Here is an 18138-nt window from a genome sequence, read left to right on the forward strand (position 1 = left end):
TATTATTATAGGTCCCCTTATTCACATTCTTATTCCATTATTCTTCCTTCTCCCTCGTGCCACCAAAACTACCTAATGTGTATCATATTTAAATGTCTTTCAAGTAAAAAAAGCCAATGGGGGGTAGGGGAGAGGAACTCAGGAAACTATATTCATATTCAAAGATGCTCTTCTGGGAAAAGTTGAGAGCAACATTTAGCCAAACATATTCTCAGGAAACTATATAGCAAAGGACAGCTACAGAACTTTGAATAATTTAAGCTGAAATCGAAAGAAAAGTAAAGGTGGAATGAGTGACAAATGAAACATACATTTGTTTGTTTCAAAACAAATTTTTGAATTTGTTTTCCTCTGAAAAAGAGGAAATGATACAACTATCAAAAAATGGGAAACAAAGAAAGGTTAAATGAAATGATATAATTAATTTCCAAATCTTTAATTATTGAGAATCAAACAACATCAGTTAAAGTTGATAAATACAGTAGTAGAAGTTTAAAGAATACACAGGTAAAGAATGATAATACTATAGAATAAATTTGAGTGATGAAGGGAGAGGCGATAACAGTTTTATTTTTGCTTGTAGGAGGGAATAAATAAGAATTACCTAATTGAAAGGGTGCCAAAGGAATTCTGTATAGATAGAGCAGCCACCACAAAAAGAGGCTATCCATACACACATATGCACAAAACAACATAAACAGACAACACAGTGAAAGCCTTAAAATTATAGAAAGAGTGCAAATTACATAATATGACCGAGATAAAGTCAAGGAAATGTGGTTTCCGGAAATGTAATTAGGCTCAATTCACCTATTTAAAAAGTTTTGTATTGTATCACAAAGCAAAAAACAACTCTGTTGCATACAACTGTCACATTAAACAAAGTAATTTCAAAATATTAAAAAAAACGTTTGGCCAGTAGAATACCAAGCAAATGCAATACATCTTTCTCTATTAGACAAAGTAGAATTTGGGCTAAAAATTCTTAAATCAGACAAAGGAACACACATTATTATGCCAAAAGATAAAATCATAATAGAGATGTAACAATTTGTAAACATCTTTGCACCAAGTAATATATCAAAAATTTTTATAAAGCAGAAATTAAAGGAGATATGAAAAGAAATATACAGAAACAATTATATGAGGAGCTTTGTATCTTTCATGTTCCAAGACATACCAAGTGAACAAAAAAAGGTAAGGACTTACAGAACCAAAACAATGTGGTAAATCTGAGGGATATATATATCTAACATTACACCTTAATATAGAGAATATATCTTCTTTTACCTGCCCATAGAAAATACACAAAAATTGACCAATTATAAAGACCACCGAGCAAACTTTAATGAATCTCAAATAAGTAAAATAATAAATACAATATTCTTGGATCAATTCAATAAAAATAGAAATCAAAATTTTCAAAGTCAGAGAAAAAAAATCTTCCTGGCTAGAGATCTTAAAGCTTTCTTGGGAAACTGTTAATGCAGAGGGCAGTTCAAATAAATATCTTGAATGAAATGGATAATTTTCAAGGAAAATGTTATTAATTAAAGCAGTCTGTAATATATTGAAACAGGAGCAATTTCCACAGAAGGACAGAGAAAGTTGCAAGTGAGCTAAGCCCCCTCCCTTCCAAAGCCTTGGGTTCCAGTGATTACACAGGACACTTCTACCAAATGTTTAGAGAGCAGAATCCAACGTCATTTAAACTCTCCCAGAGCACGGAAAAGTAAAAATGCTTTCATTTTTTTCATAAAGCAATACAACATTGATACCACAATTCTCTAAAATAAACTATAGATCAATTGATGAAAAAATTCAAAATAAAGATTAGCAAGTAGATTTCAGCATCATATATTAAATACGTATACACCACGATAACGTGGGTTTTTCAGAAATGCAGAGCTTCACTCAGAATATTATCAGTGTGACTTTGATCATATTTAATGCAGCAAAATAGCAATACCTTATAATTTGCTCCAAGGTGACTAAAAATGCCTTTAACAAAGCTTCAATATCCAACTAAAAAACACTTTAAAAATAAATGCTAATAAATATTTCTCTAAAATTAATATGGAAATTTATATACACACACCAGCATAATTATATATATATATAAATATATATATGCTTATATATACTCAAAAATACATACCTGTACACACATACTTACATAAAAGTATTGATACTACATTTTATATAGATTCATACCTATTATATTGTATGCTTATTGTATTATATAGGTATACATATCTAAAGTATTGCTACTCCATGCAAATAGTAATATTTTTAGAACTTCAAATTTTTAGAACTTCATTTTTTTCTTTAATGCATTGACTAATGTGTGAGAAGTACAATTTCCACCTAGTAGCAAAATTTCCTGTTTTTTTAATTTGCAATTGGTACTATATATGTACATGTATATATGTATATATATTACATATTTACATGTGAATTTTAAAGAAATATTTGTTAGTATTTATTTTTAAAGTATTTTTAGTTGGATATTGAAGATTTGTATATATATGTATATACACACACGTAAACATGTGTATTTTAAATATTAAAAATTAAAATTAAAAATAGAGTTACCATATGACCTAGCAAATCCACCTATGGATATGTACTCAAAATAATTAAAAGCAAGAATTTGAAGAGATACTTGTACATCCATGTTCACAGCAGGATTATTCACAAAAACAAAAATGTGGACATGATCCAAGAGTCCATCAACAGATGCGTGGATAAAGACGGTGTGGCATATACATACAATGGAATGTTACTTAGTCTTAAAAAGGAAGGAAATTCTGAGACATGCTACAACATGGATGAACCTGAGGACGTTTTGCTAAGTGAAATATCAGAAAGTAGAATGGTGGTTGCCAGAGACTGAGGGAGGAAGGGAGAATTAACATTTAATGGGTATAGAGTTTCCATCTCGCAAGATGAAAAGAGTTCTGGAGAAGGCTGGTGGTGATGGTTGCACAACAATCTAAATGTACTTGATGCCGCTGAACTGTACACCTAAAAATAGTTAGGAAGGTAAATTTCCTATTATGTGTATTTTAACATAGTTAAAAATAATAATTAAAAAATAGTTCTGGAACAGCTTGATAAATATCTGGAAAAAGATAAATTTGGATTTATATTTCTTACCATGCACCTGAATAAAATCCAAATGGATCAAAATGTAAATGTAGAAATTAACACTTTAAGAGTGCTAAAATTAAATATGGGAAAAGTCTTCATTGCTTTGGCTGAGGAAGTCTTTCTAGATAAGACCAAAGTGAAGATGCCATAAAAGAAAAAGAGAGCTTTAAAAACATACACACTAACCTCCAAAACTTTTACATGACTTAAGAATAAAAAACACATTAACAATCTAGGTGGGAAATACTGCAACTCACTTCACAGGCTGATCTCCTTACATATGCTAAAAGCTTTTCCTAGTCTTTCCTCTGGCTGCTACCTTTGGCCTCCTTCTGCCCCAGGCTGCAATGCCCCACACCTCATCACCCAACATAAAGCAGTTCAAGGAAGCTGTCAGTCTCCCCAAAGTTTTCTTGCTGTGTTATCTAGTTGTCAGGGGTGGTTACTGAGTTGTGCCCTGCACTCTTCTTCCCAAGTCTTTGAGAGTTGATTTTGGGTAAGACAGCCCAAGCCAGTTCACCTGACAGGAATCTGCAGTTAACATTTTATGTAAATTGATGGCTATTCAATTTCAGTCAATATTGGGGTTCCTGCTACCTAGAGTTGTGTAAAAGTCACCAAAGTATGAAGAAAACTCAAGTGACGTTTAATTGCCCAGAATGGTCAGTGCAATGCTTTCTCCGGACAGTACTAGATGTACTCCAATCTTTAGTGACCTTGGTCACCCCGAACAAATGTCTAGGTTCCCTGATGTACTATACTACCTATCCTTGAGGTCAAATCATGTAATAGGTGCTGATCCCAGTAAAGGCCAGACCTATACCCTATACTATTCAGGCTGGTTAAGTTTCACTTGTCCACCTATCTGCTTCTCGGCCCCACTCTGCCCTTGGTCTTCCTTTGTGGCCTCCTAGCATAATTAGTGCAACAGCTCAAGCTCTAGGAAAACAACACCCAGAACCGAAAGTTAGTGAAAACTTGAAAGTAAAAGTTTGTGCAAAATAGAAGTTTGAAGCAACTGTTGCTTTGCTAACAGCAAATTTATCTAAGGCAAGGAAGTTTAAAAGGCCTTAGAATATGGGAGGGGAGGGGAGCATCTGGGTGGCTCAGTCTGTTAAGCATGTGCCTTTGGCTCAGGTCATGATCTCAGGGTCCTGGGATTGAGCCCCAAGTGGGGCTCACTGTTCAATGCGGAGCCTGCTTCTCCCTGTTCTCCCTGCTTGTGCTCTCTCTTGCTATCTCTCTCTCTCTCAAATAAATAAATAAAATCTTAAAAAAAAAGAATATGGGAATGGGAAAATAACACAAAAAATTAATATTTTAATATTAATTAGGAAATTAATATTACTAGGAAAACTGGACAGTAACTTGCAGAAGAATGAAACTGGATCAATTTCTTATACCATTCACGAAAATAAATTTAAAATGGATGAAAGGCCTAAATGTAAGACAGGAAGCTATCAAAATTTTAGAGAAGAAACAGGTAGCAACCTCTTTGACCTCAGTCACAGCAACTTCTTTCTAGACATGTCTAGTAGGCAAAGGAAACCAAAAGCAAAAATGAACTATTAGGACCCCATCAAGACAAAGACCTTATTCACAGCAAAGGAAACAATCAACAAAACTTAAAGGCAACCAATGGAATGGGAGAAGATATTTACAAATGACATATTGGATAAAGGGCTAGTATCTAGAATCTATAAAGAACTCATCAATATGAACACCCGAAAAATATAATAATCCATTCAAGAAATGGGCAGAAGACATGAACAGACATTTCTCCAAAGAAGACATACAAATGGCCAACAGACAAATGAAAAGATACTCAACATCACTCATCATCAGAGAAATACAAATCAAAACCACAATGAGATACCACCTCACACCAGTCAGAATGGCTAGAATTAACTCAGGAAACAACAGATGTGGATGAGGATGCAGAGAAGGGTAACCCTTTTGCACTGTTGGAGGGAATGGAAACTGGTGCAGCTGCTCTGGAAAACAGTATGGAGGCTTCCTAAAAGTTAAAAATAGAGCTACCCTATAATCCAGTAATTGCACTACCAGGTATTTATCCAAAGGATACAAAAATGCTGATTCAAAGGGGCACATGCAGCCCAATGTTTATAGCAGCACTATCAACAGTAGCCAAAATATGGAAAGAACCCAAATGTCCATAGACTGATGAATGCATAAAGAAGAGGTGGTATATAAATACAATGGAATATTACTCAGACATCAAAAAGAATGAAATCTTGCCATTGGCAATGATGTGGATAGAACTAGAGTGTATTATGCTAAGTGAAATAAGTCAGTCAGAGAAAGACAATACGATATGATTTCACTCATATGTAAATTTAAGAAACAAAACAGATAAGGGGTGCCTGGGTGGTGCAGTCCATTAAGCGACTGACTCTTGGTTTCTGCTCAGGTAGCAATCTCGGGAACAAGATCAAGCCCTGTGCTGGGCTCTGTGCTCAGAGTGGAGTCACTTGAGATTCTCTCTCCCTCTTCTTCTGTCCCTCCCACTTGTGCTCTCTTTCTCTAAAATAAATAAATCTTCAAAGAAAAAAAAAAAGAAAGAAACAAAACAGATGAACATAGGGGAAGGGAAAGAAAAATAAAATAAGATAAAACCAGAGAGGGAAACAAACCATAAGAGATTCTTAACTCTAGAGAACAAACTGAAGGTTGCTGGAGGGGAGGTGGGTGAGAGGATGGGCTAAGTGGGTGATGGGCATGAAGGAGGGCACTTGTTGTGATGACCAATGGGTGTTTTATGTAAGTGATGAATCACTAACTTTTACTACAGAAACCAATACTACACTATATGTTAACTACCTTGAATTAAAAAAAAAAAACACACACACCAAAAATATTTGAATGTACTACCCTGCTATAAACATTTGTATGAATCTTGGAGAAATGACTTAAAATCATGCTGAAGTGATTTTTTTGAGCATCTATTTCCTTCCAGACTATGAGTTTTGCACTACAAAATGTTATCTTGATTTATAATTTCTCTTTTTCTTGTTAGGTTAATCACCATACATTACATCATTAGTTTTTGATGTAATGTTCCGTGATTCATTGTTTGCGTATAACACCCAGTGCTCCATGCAGAACGTGCCCTCCTTAATGCCCATCACCAGGCTAACCCATCCCCCCACCTCCCTCCCCTCTAGAACCCTCAGTTTGTTTGTCAGAGTCCATAGTCTCTCATGGTTCGTCTCCCCCTCCGATGTCCCCTCTCACCCTTGTAATTATTTAAGCCTCTTCCTGACAACACTTGAGTTTTCAAGAAAGAAATTTGAGATAATGCCTTAAGATGGAGTTGTGCAAAATCATTACTGAGGTCATTTTGGCCAAATTTAAACTCAGCATTTTATTATATTTTTAGGCATAGATAATTGAATATAAAAATAAATTTTGCTATGTATCTTGCTGCTTCAAAAATTAGAGGTAGCTTGTTGTACTGATTTTAGTAGAATTTAGTTGTTTGTTAAAATATGTTGCCATATTCAAGGAGAGGTCATTATAGGAGGTTTTAAACGTGAATTAAAATGGTGCAGCATTCCGGTACTTTTATACATCATTTTTCATTTAGCTTTATTATTCCAAACATTGTATCACTGATGGGTTTTTTTAAATTGTAGCCTGACATAATTTAGAAAAAAAGATTTTGTGAGTTACTTAAAAATTTCTGATTTGTAAAAAATTTCATTTGATTATATTTATAGAATACATCTCTGAAATCTCAAAAAGATTTACTATTACACAGAAATCTGCATTATTATAGTTTCTTACTTGACCTAGACTCTACTTTGGGGAATTTGGGAAAATTGTGAACTCAAATAATACTGGGAAGGGTAACTTAGAGGTTTGTAGAAGCAACATTAAGTTAATGAGAATGTAAATCTCATCCACAAAAACCGAAGCCAAAATTTCTATATCCGGACTCAAATTATCCAATTTAGCTGTCAACAGTAGTCAATTAATGTGACTGTCAAATCCATACTTTTTGTATTCATATGCTAATCAGTCTTCAGTGAACTAATAAATAGAGCAATGTCACATCATATTTACATGTAATGCCTTATTGTAGCTATTCATAAAAGTGATCCTTTTAAAACTCGAGTCAGATCATGTCATTCCCCTGCATGAATCTGTTGAATGCCTTTGTATCACAGAGCAGAAGTCCAAGTTTTACAGTAATTTTTAACACAATCACCTTCCTGGCCCTGTATCCTCTCTGACTGCACCTCTTACTTGCTCTGGATTACCAGCTGGGCCTCAAACGTGCCAGGTTTGTTTATTTTAAAAAATATACCACATTTTACAAATATTTATTATTTTTCATCAGTCTGTGGGTTGATTGGACAGCCCTTCTGCTGGTGTCCACTGGGCTCACTCCTGTGGCTGCATTTGGTTGGCAACAGGTACAGGATGGGCCCAGCTGAGACAGCTGGGATGGCTGGGTCTCTCTCTTTCCAGAGTCTTTCATCTTGGGCTTTCTCATGCTATGGCAGTCCCAGGGCAGTGTCCCAAGAGAGGGAAGGCAGGAGCCATAAGGCCTCTCAAGGCTCAGACTCCAGAACTTGTCCAGTTTATTAGAGCAAGTCCAAAGGCCAGCTCAGCTGCAGAGTGGAAAGAAGAGCTGCACAGGAGTTGTGGTCAGATTTAATCTACCACACATACCACATCATGGCATCACCTCTGAAATCTGGCTCACCCCATTCCAGTGTCCTACTTTTTAAACCAAATCACCCATCCTTCGGCATTGGCATCCACTTCTTCAAGACTTCCAGTCCCTGACCTCTCCATCATCCCAGCCTCTTCCTAACTTTTCTTCTCTCTCAGTGCAAGTGGCTGATGTCCTGAGCATCCTTTCATCTGCCCTCATTGTCCCTAACCAGGGAGTTGAAGGGGTTGAGGTGGCCTTGGCTGTACTGAAATCATGCAATCGGAAAGAAAGCACATTATCCAAATGGACTGGCAGATTGGCCCCACCTGGTCTCAGACCTCAGCTCTCAACTCCACCTGTCAATCGTTTCACCACTTCCTGGCCAGCTTCCCCTCTAAAACTAGTCCAAACCTCCATAGCTCTACAAGCTCCTTACCTGAACCCGGTGCCTCACTCTTAGCAGACAGTGTTGTCTCTTACTCTGTTAAAGAGACAAAAATCATTAGACATGATTGCTCTCAACTTCCTGTCCCCAAACCAACAGAATTATCTATCTCACCTTTTTCTCCTTCAGTCTCAAAGGATGAGGTTTTCCCTCATGCAGTTAAAATCTCAAGCTTCCTCCTGTGCCCTTGATCCTAGACCTGCATTTGAATTCTGGGAATCTGAATTGAAAACCTAGAGGTGACTGGCTGGTGGCAGGGGGCAGAAGCCAAAATTTAGGGAAAAATGACAATAAGCAGAAGACATGAGGAAGAGTAATTAATAAGCAGCAACTGAGAGGAAGCAGAGACTGTGAGTAAATTGAAGCAATGAAGAAAAGAAAAGACGAATCAAGAGAAGGTGTTTGTCAGAGGCAAGAGCAATAGAAGCAGAGGCAAGATTTACCAAAGTCAGCATAATAGTCAAACACAGAAAGCAAGAGCTACAGACCCACTGCTGAGCGGGAAACTCAATACCCATATCCCTTCCCAAACTCCCTTCCTGTTTTTGTTTTTTTTTTTTAAGATTTTATTTATTCATTTTGACACAGAGAGAGAGACAGCGAGAGAGGGAATACAAGCGGGTGGAGTGGGAGAGGGAGAAGCAGGCTTCCCACCGAGCAGGGAACCCGATGCAGGGCTTGATCCCAGGACCCCGGGATCTTGACCTGAGCCGAAGGCAGACACTTCAGGACTGAGCCACTCAGGCGCCCCTGCATTCCTGTTTTTATGAGCCCAGCTGTGTAGTGTTCCTGAGATCTTGTGAGGCCCAGATGCTCAGACAAGGGTCTTGTTCTTATTATTGCTGTGTATATTCTTTAGCAAATATATTTTCAATAATTTCCCTTTATTGGTGGGAATTTGAGCTTGAAGTAATTCCTTAGAAAATACAGTCATAATGTTATGTTAAAGATAGAGGATGTTTTACTGTCTTTGTGTTGTGACTCATCAGCTTTGACTGGGAAGTTCCCATCTTTCTTTGGATACCTCTTGGATCTCCTCCTCCCTGAGCAACATTTTCAATTCCCTGTCTCTCTTAAAAGACAAACGTTTTTATGATGAAATTGGAAGGAAGAAATACAGACATAGTGACTACAAAAGCAAATCCCTAGTACCTCCTCTTGGGAGCATATATTCATTTCTAAAATCTTCAAATGGGTGGAAAGTGAAAACTTAATGCATTCGTGTCCCATTGTAAAGGTTGGGTATCAAAATAAATACTAGCATGGGGCTGCTTTTCAGAAAATGCCAATCATTAGGATAAATATAGAAAAGCTCCATTGTAACCATCTGACAGATTTTTAGTGAAAGGAAAAATTTGAGAAGAAAGATTAACTGACAAAAAAGAAGCTATATTGCTTTAGTTTAAATTCTAGCCACAAGTGTATTCAAATAAATTCCAAGTTTATATTATCAGTAATCTCCAAGCACGATTCACCTTATTTTATTTATGTTTTATTACTAATCCAATCAAGATATTATTTCTTTATACTTTGCAGTAAGAATTTGAGTAAACTTTAGACTGTATCTTTTCCATTATTCAAAAGTAAATCATTTAACAGTACTTGAGAAACAAAGAATAGAAAATTTTCCCAAGAGGGATTTTATTCTAGTAGCAACGGGACTATAATGTCTTTTTAGCAGAATCAAAGTCCTTTTTGATGACATCTGCTCATGGATTGACAGCTGATGGTTCTTGATTCTCCTTCTTCTGATGCTTCACATATCAAAAATTCTGTCAACGTAATTGCTTTTGCCTGTTTAACGCATATGTCAATCAACAAATGAAATGACTATAGTAGTTCAGCCTATACAATATGAATGTTCTTTGTTAGGAATCCATAACACCGATTATATTCAATATGATTTAGGTACGCACTAAAAAAGACTGAAGTATTTTATTATACTAGATAATGTATCCCAAACATAAATGTTTGACATTAGAAAATAATTTGGTTAAAAATTACTTAAGTGTCAACATCTTTGTCCAATCATCTCTGGAAATATTTAAAATGTTAAAATATGTGGAAATTACAGTAAGTGTAATTTCAACCTAAACATAATAAAATAGTGTCTTATTCATATTAGTAATTTAATACATTCTTATTATACACAAGGGAAGCTATTAGAAAATATTGGGAAAAATAAAAATTAGAAATAATTCTCTAAAAGATATGTTAATAGTATTCATTTATGTATATTTTATTCATTTTTTTAATATATACAGTCAATCATTCAGAAAGCATGTATTAAATGCCTGACATATTTCCAAGGCTACATGTAATATTATCCTATCTTCTAAGATTTTATTCTAACGGAAAACAAACAAGAAATGTAAAAAAAGTTGCTATAAAGTAAGATATGAAAACATAATAGAAAATACTATATTTGTTAGAAAAAATAATTACTTTAGGAGTTTATTAAAGACAGTATTTATGGTTAGGTTAGTAAGCAAAATCTTCATGGAAGTAGGTGGCATTTTTGCTTGGCCATGCAGAGATACAAAGGGCACTCTAGATATATATGTACCTTTCATTTTACAAAGAAATTAATGCGAAAAGTTTGAAGTAAGTGAATTATCAGTGGATTGCCTGAAAGTGTGAAAGTCCATTTTGAGTAAATCCAACATCTGGGCTATTTCAGGCACAAATTCTATTTATATATATAAAATAGTTTATAAAAAAGATATATTAAAAGGATACCTATATAAAGGTTATAGAAAAAGGATATTTAAAAAGTTCTGAAGATTGCTTAGGTCAGAATATTGAGAATTTTGAACACTGAACTAGATAGAGCATTTTATTTTATTCTATAGGCAAACAACAACAGTTCACTGACTTAATCAAAGTGGATTTCATTAAGACAATTTTGACAATATGTTTGAAGCTATTAAAAGTAATCTGGATGAGAAACATATCTGAAATAGCAGAATAAGAAACTCTAAAAGTTTAGTCCTTCATAAAAGCAGTAAGGACACTGTTGAAAATCATCACAATCAACTTTTCAGAATTCAATTCCAAAATCAAGAATTCTGGAAATTAACCCAAGGCTTACAAAAACTCAGGAACATTTTTTCAAGAAACAATGGTTGTATCTTGGTAAGAATAGCAAATTTTATGCATTTTAACTTGCCTTATTCCCAGGTCCTTCTTTCCAACTCCATGATAGCCTTGAAGACCAATAACCTGAAAATACAGTAGTTGTGAAAAGCAGCAGCCTAGCAGTCAGAGCAGAATGAGTTTGGAGATCCCCTAACGTCTCATGCTCAGAAAATTGTCACTATTTGATCTGTTTGGAACCCCCATAAAGGACTCCACATTAAAGGTTTTTCTTTATCTGAGCTGATTCAGAGATTGCTTTGTACACATTGCAAAACCTTATGGCATTTGTCAAAAATGATCAGTGATAATCACTGAATTTTACAATTGCCTTCAATGAAGATTCCAGTTGGGGTAACAGCAAGTTGAAAAAAACCTTAAATATAAATATTTGCTTAAGATATGTCCATGAAGGAATTTGAAAAGCTCTGAGATTTTCTTGGGAACCTAGAACATTATACTTTGATCAAGGCTATGAAAATGCCAAGGAAAGACCTGAGAAGGCCCTAATCTCTCATGTCTGGCCAACCTTGAGGCTTGGTGCAAGGGAAAAGCAAAGGCAGGAATAGAATTGTAAACTGTTTGCTGGAGCGTCGAAAGGTTCCTCCAGTCCACAAAGGCCGGGAGACACTGGTTCAAGGTATTTAAGGAAATCTGTCCAACCATTACAGACTACTAAAGTAACCAAGCAAAACATCAATGCCCACATATCTAAAAGAGTACAGATTTTATAAAATTAGTCAAGAAAGTTGCTACACAAATAAACAGCAGCAATAATAATGAATAGCAGCAACAGCAAATCCTGGTTTGGGGGAGAAGGATTTTGAGTTCCAGAGTTGCCACATTATTATTTGAATGTTTAGTTTCCAACAAAATTACGAAGCATGTAAAGAAACAAAAAATTAGTATAGCCTATACACAGAAAAAAAAAGTCAATAGAGCCTGAAGTAGCCCTGATGTTGGATTTACTCAAAATGGACTTTAAGCCATTGTAAATATGTTGAAAACTGTAAAGGAAAGCATGTCTAAATAATTAAACAGAAGTATGAGAACAATGTGCCGTCAAATATCAACGAGATAGAAGTTATTTTAAAAAGGGTCAAATAGAAATTCAAGAGTTGAAAAGTACAATAACTGGAATGTGAAAATCGCCAGAGGGGCTCAACAATGGGTTTGATCTAAAAAAAAGAAACTAGAAGAGAGGTCAAATGCTACGATCCACTCTGAGAAATAGAAAGAAAAAGAGTGAAAAAAATATAAATAGAAGCTCAGATTATATACATGACCTGGTTGGATTTAAAACAGGAATCTAAAGTTGGTTTAATATATGAGAACAAATCAATGCAATACAACATATTGACAGAATAAAGGACAAAAGCGACAATCATCTGAGTAGATTTAGAAAAAAATCATTTGATGAAATCCATTACCCTTTCATGATAAAAACACTCAACAAACTGGAAATAGAAGAAAATGTCCTCATCCTGTTGTGGAAATGTATGGTAAAGTCACAGCTAATGTCCTTCTTCATGGTAAGGACTGAATGCTTTCCCCCTCAGATAAGGAACAAGGCAAATTTGTATGCTCTCACCACTTCTATTCAACATTGCACTGGGAGTTCTTACTAGGGCAATTAATCAAGGAGAAAAACAAAACAAAACAAAACAGAACCCAGGCATCCAGATTGGAAGGGAAGAAGTTTTGTGTGTTTTTTTTTTTAATCTACATATGACATGTGGACAATCCTAAAGAATCCATAAAAGAACTACTAGAACTAATAAATAATTCAGCAATTTTGCAGGTCCAAGATCAATATAAAAAATCAATTTTATTTTTACATACTAGCCATGAACAATTAGAAAATGAAACTAAGAAAACAACCCCATTTACAAACCATCAAAAGAATGATATACTTAGGAATAAATTTGACAAAAGGAGTGCCAGACTTGCACATGTAAAACCATAGAACATCACTGAAAGAAATGAAAAGATATCTAAATAAAAACCATCCCAAGCCCATGAATTGGAAGACTTACGTTGTTCACACTGAAAAACTCTGAACTGACCTACACTTTCAGTGCAAATCTTGTCAAAATTCCAGGTGTTTTGTTTGTTTGTTTTTGTTTTTGTTTGTTTTTTTTAGAAATTGACAAGCTTTCCTAAAATTTATATGGAAATGCAAGGGACTCAAAACAAGCTAGAGATTTCACATTTCCTGATTTCAAAGCTTACTATAAATCTACAGTAATCAAGAGTATGTACTAGCATAAAGCTCAATGGAATAGTATTGAGAAACCAAAAATAAACCCTTACAGTTACAGTCAAGTGATTTTCAACAAAGATGTCAAGACAACACAATTGGAGAAAGAAGATTCCTTCCAAGAAATTATGATGGGATGTCAAATGGATATCCATATTGAAAAGAAAAAAGTTTGCTATCTCATACTACATACAAAAATGAACTCAAAATAGATTAAAGTTCTAAGAATGTAAATTGCTAAGACCACAAAACTCTTAGAAGAAACATTGGAGTAAATCTTTGCAACCTTATATGGGTAATGGTTTTTAAGATACACACCAAAAGTTCAAGCAACAAAAGAAAAAAATGGATAATTTGCCTTTCCTAAGATTGAAAACAAGACAATATACACTCTTACTTATATTTTATTGAAATACTAGCCAGTATAATCAGATTTTTTTTAAAAAAGGAAGAAATAAAACCATACAAAGATTGAATTGAAAAAAGTTTTTATTTTTATACTAATCCTAGCCAAAAGGCCAAAAAGCAATTAACTGTTTCTATTTTTAGATGACATATTTGTCTATGTAGGCATAGATTTTGTCATTACAAGAATTCTATAAAAATCACCTAGACCTAATAAGTGCATTCACTAAAAAAATAAGACATTATAGTGTAAGTGCCTGATATTAAGCTTTTGATACCAAAGTACTCATTTCAAAGACGTCCCTCTCAAATACACATAATGATAGTTTTAAGACACAGCTACAAGCAAAAAATTAAATAAAAAACCAGGTTGTCCCCACCCTGAAGTTCCCCTTTTCAAAAGCCCGGATAACTTAGATAACTGAGCACTTGAGTGACTTTGCTTTTTCCATTTCTGTGCTCTAATGCCTACTCTTTGGCTTTAAATTTGCCAATAAAGAGTAAACTCATTAAGCCCTAGACACCTCACCCTTCACACTACTAAAAGCAGAGCCCTGGATTCATGCTCCCTCTTTCTCTATCCACGACTTCATTGTGAGGTCCTCAGGTATTCCATATATCCTCCAGGACCTGTGAGTAATACATCTTGGTCATCCAAGTGTCCCAGTGTTTTTTGCTGAGGTGCATATTGCAATAATAAAAGAACCACAAGAGCTGATCCAGCCTCAGTATTGACTCTTGTTGGAGAAATGTCTATAGGAGCTTACCACAAGTGGTAAATGTCTCAGACATTTCTAACCCATAGCATCATTAACAGTAGTCTGAGACCCAGCACAACAGATATACAGAACATAAGGTAGACAGAAAAAAAAAAATCAACTGAATTTCTATATACTAGATATGAATGCATCAACTCTGAAATTAAAGACACAATACCATTTAAAGTCTCTCAAAATTAAATGAACTACTCAAGAATAATCCTAGGAAATATACACAGTTCTTGCATACCGAAAATTATAATACACTCTGAACAAAATCAAAGAATATGTATACAAATGGAAAGACATCATGTTCATGAGGTGAAAAACTTAACATGGTAAAGATGTTGATTCTCCTTTAATTGATAAATAATTTTAACATAATTCCTGTAAAAGTCCCAGCAAGGTTTTTTGTGCATATTAGATAAGACTATTTTAAAATCTACATAGAAAAACAAGGGAATTCAAGTAGCTAAAACAATTCTGAAAAAAAAAAGGTGGAAAAAATAGCCTAACCAATTTCAAGACTTTGTATATATTTGCAGTAAACAAGACTCTGGTGGTGTTGGCAGAGGGATAGACACACAGATCAATTAAACAGAATAGAGAGCCCTGAAATCACTCCATATAAGTATGGCTTGCTAATTTTTGACAGAGTCAAAAAAGGAATCACTGGAGGACAGATAGCCTTTTCAACAATGGTGCTGGAGCAATTGATTTGTGCTAGGAGAAAAAAAAAGAACCTTGACTTATACCTCACACTTTATAGAAAAATTCACTTGGGGTGCCTGGGTGGTACAGTTAGTTAATCGTCCAACTCTTGATTTCAGCTCAGATCATGATCTCGGGGTGGTAAGATTGAGCCCCTTGTCGGGCTCTGTGCTCAGCACAGTGTCTGCTTCAGATTCTTTCTCCCTCTCCCTTCAGCTCTCTCTCTCTCTCTCAAATAAATAAATAAAATCTTAAAAATAAAAAAATTAATTCAAATGGATAACAGACTTAAATGTAGAATATAAAATAAGAAAGTTTTTAACATGAAGCCAGAGAAAATCTTCAGAATTTATGGTTAGGCAAAGAGGTCTTGACACCACAGGCAAAATCCATATAAAGAAAATTTGATAAATTGGACTTCATCAAAATACTTTTGCTCTGTGAAAGACCCTGTTAAGAGTATGAAAAGACAAACTACAGACTAGAAGAAAATATTTTCCTTTTTTTTTTTAAAGATTTTACTAATTTATTTGACAGAGAGAGACACAGCGAAAGAGGGAACACAAGCAGGGGGAGTGGGAGAGGGAGAAGCAGGCTTCCTGCAGAGTGGGGAGCCCGATGTGGGGCTTGATCCCGGGACTCTGGGACCATGACCTGAGCTGAAGGCAGACACTTAACGACTGAGCCACCCAAGCACCCCTGGAAGAAAATATTTTCAAAACATATATCCAACAAAGTTCTAGTATCTGGAATATATACAGAACTATTAAAACTCAACAGTAAAACAAACAAAAAATAAAAAAAAACATTAAAAAACTAACCTAATTAGAAAATAAGCAAAAACATGAAAAGATGTTTCACTGAAGATATGATGTGAAACTAGTAGAATGTGCAAAAACGGTATGGCTGATCTAGAAAACAATTTGACAGCTTGTTAAAAAAAACTAATCATACAATGAAGAAATAAAAAATTTATATTGACACAAAAACCTATAAATGAATGTTGAGAGCAGCTTTATTCATAATAGTCCCAAACTGGAAACAATCCAAATGTCCTTAGTGAACGATTAGACAAACTGTGAAACATCCATATCATGGAATACTAATCAGCAATAAAGAGGAGCAAAGTATTATACACACAACAATTTGGGTGAATCTCTAAATAATTATGCTGAGTTTAAAAAAAGCCAATATCCAAATGTTACATATTATATGATTCCATTTACACAGCATTTTTGAAGTGAAAAATTAGAGAATGGAGAACTAATTACTGGTTTCTAGGATTAAAGTAAATAGGATAGGAGGGAGGAGGGAGAGAAATCTGTGTGGCTACAAAAAAAAAAAGGCAAAATGACTAATCCATAAAGTGATGGCATATTAAATGTATTAAAGTCAATATCCTGGCTGTGATATTATATTATTGTTTTGCAAGTTGTGGAAACTGGGCTAAATGTACATTTTTTAAATATTATTTCTTACAACAGTATGAGAATCTACAATTATCTCAAAATAGAAAATTTAATTTAAAAAAGCTTGAGTGTTAAAAACATAATAAATAACAGAAGAACCACTTTGCAACACAGAATAGATGAAATTTGGTTGCAGGAAAGAAATGGAGAGAGGCTACCTCTATCGTTTACTATTTTTTGGTAAGATTATACTCAAATAACACTCAAAATACAATAATTGTTATCCACTTTTTTCAAGGCATTGAGTCCTATTCTAAGAGTACTGTATTTTATGGTTATATTTAAACCAAATGCTAAAAAATTATTGTATAGCTTAAAAAGTCAACATTGATCTAGCCTAATAACCTCTATCCTTTCTAAGGTCTGATAATGGTTGATTAATGAATGTATTGTTTTGTATCAAAATTACTTTGAAAATTTTAGGTTGAATCATCATTCTTTGAGTCAATAGTGTCCATTTATACCATCTCAAATAAATGGACACTAACTGTTATAATAAAAGCAAAAATAAAAGACTTTGGGTGGTTTAATTGGCTTGGATAGCACATGAGAAATGTATTTCAATAAATGTAATTGTCAACTCTTCTATCCAAACTGGGAAATTGCTTCTAAATGAAACAACCATTACACATGCTGACCATGGCAAATGATTGGGTTGTTACTATGGAAAAAGCAATTGCAACAATTAACCAAGGCTACCAATCACAGTAATTAATTGTCAGAACTGAGGCTCTCTTGCTGAGGAAAAGGTCAGAATGTGAAAAGCAAAAGCATAGGAATACAAGCGAAATCACAGAGTTGTATGAGGACTGATGTCAAGTTAGAACAAGGCTTGTAATTAAACCTCTAAAAGATGCCCCAATAGAATATAAATCTGAGATTGATCCCAAACCAGGAGATGGATTCTAAGTAGGGAAAGGTTCAAAAAAACCTCAAGTGAATTCCAAAAACTGGGGTATCTGAACATACACTTCATGAAAGCAGCAGGCCCCCAAAAAGTTTGGCAGAGGGTGGGACTAATAGTCTGAGGGGCAACATTTACCAAGAATACCACTAACGCCACTTCCTGGCCTTGCGAGACATGGTGTGTGATAGAATAAAATAGCCTATCTTTGAGA

This window comes from Callorhinus ursinus, unplaced genomic scaffold, assembly GCF_003265705.2.
Source record: "Callorhinus ursinus isolate GAN/ISIS: 27379988/994484 unplaced genomic scaffold, GSC_fseal_2.0 scaffold6, whole genome shotgun sequence".
Taxonomy (NCBI): domain Eukaryota; kingdom Metazoa; phylum Chordata; class Mammalia; order Carnivora; family Otariidae; genus Callorhinus; species Callorhinus ursinus.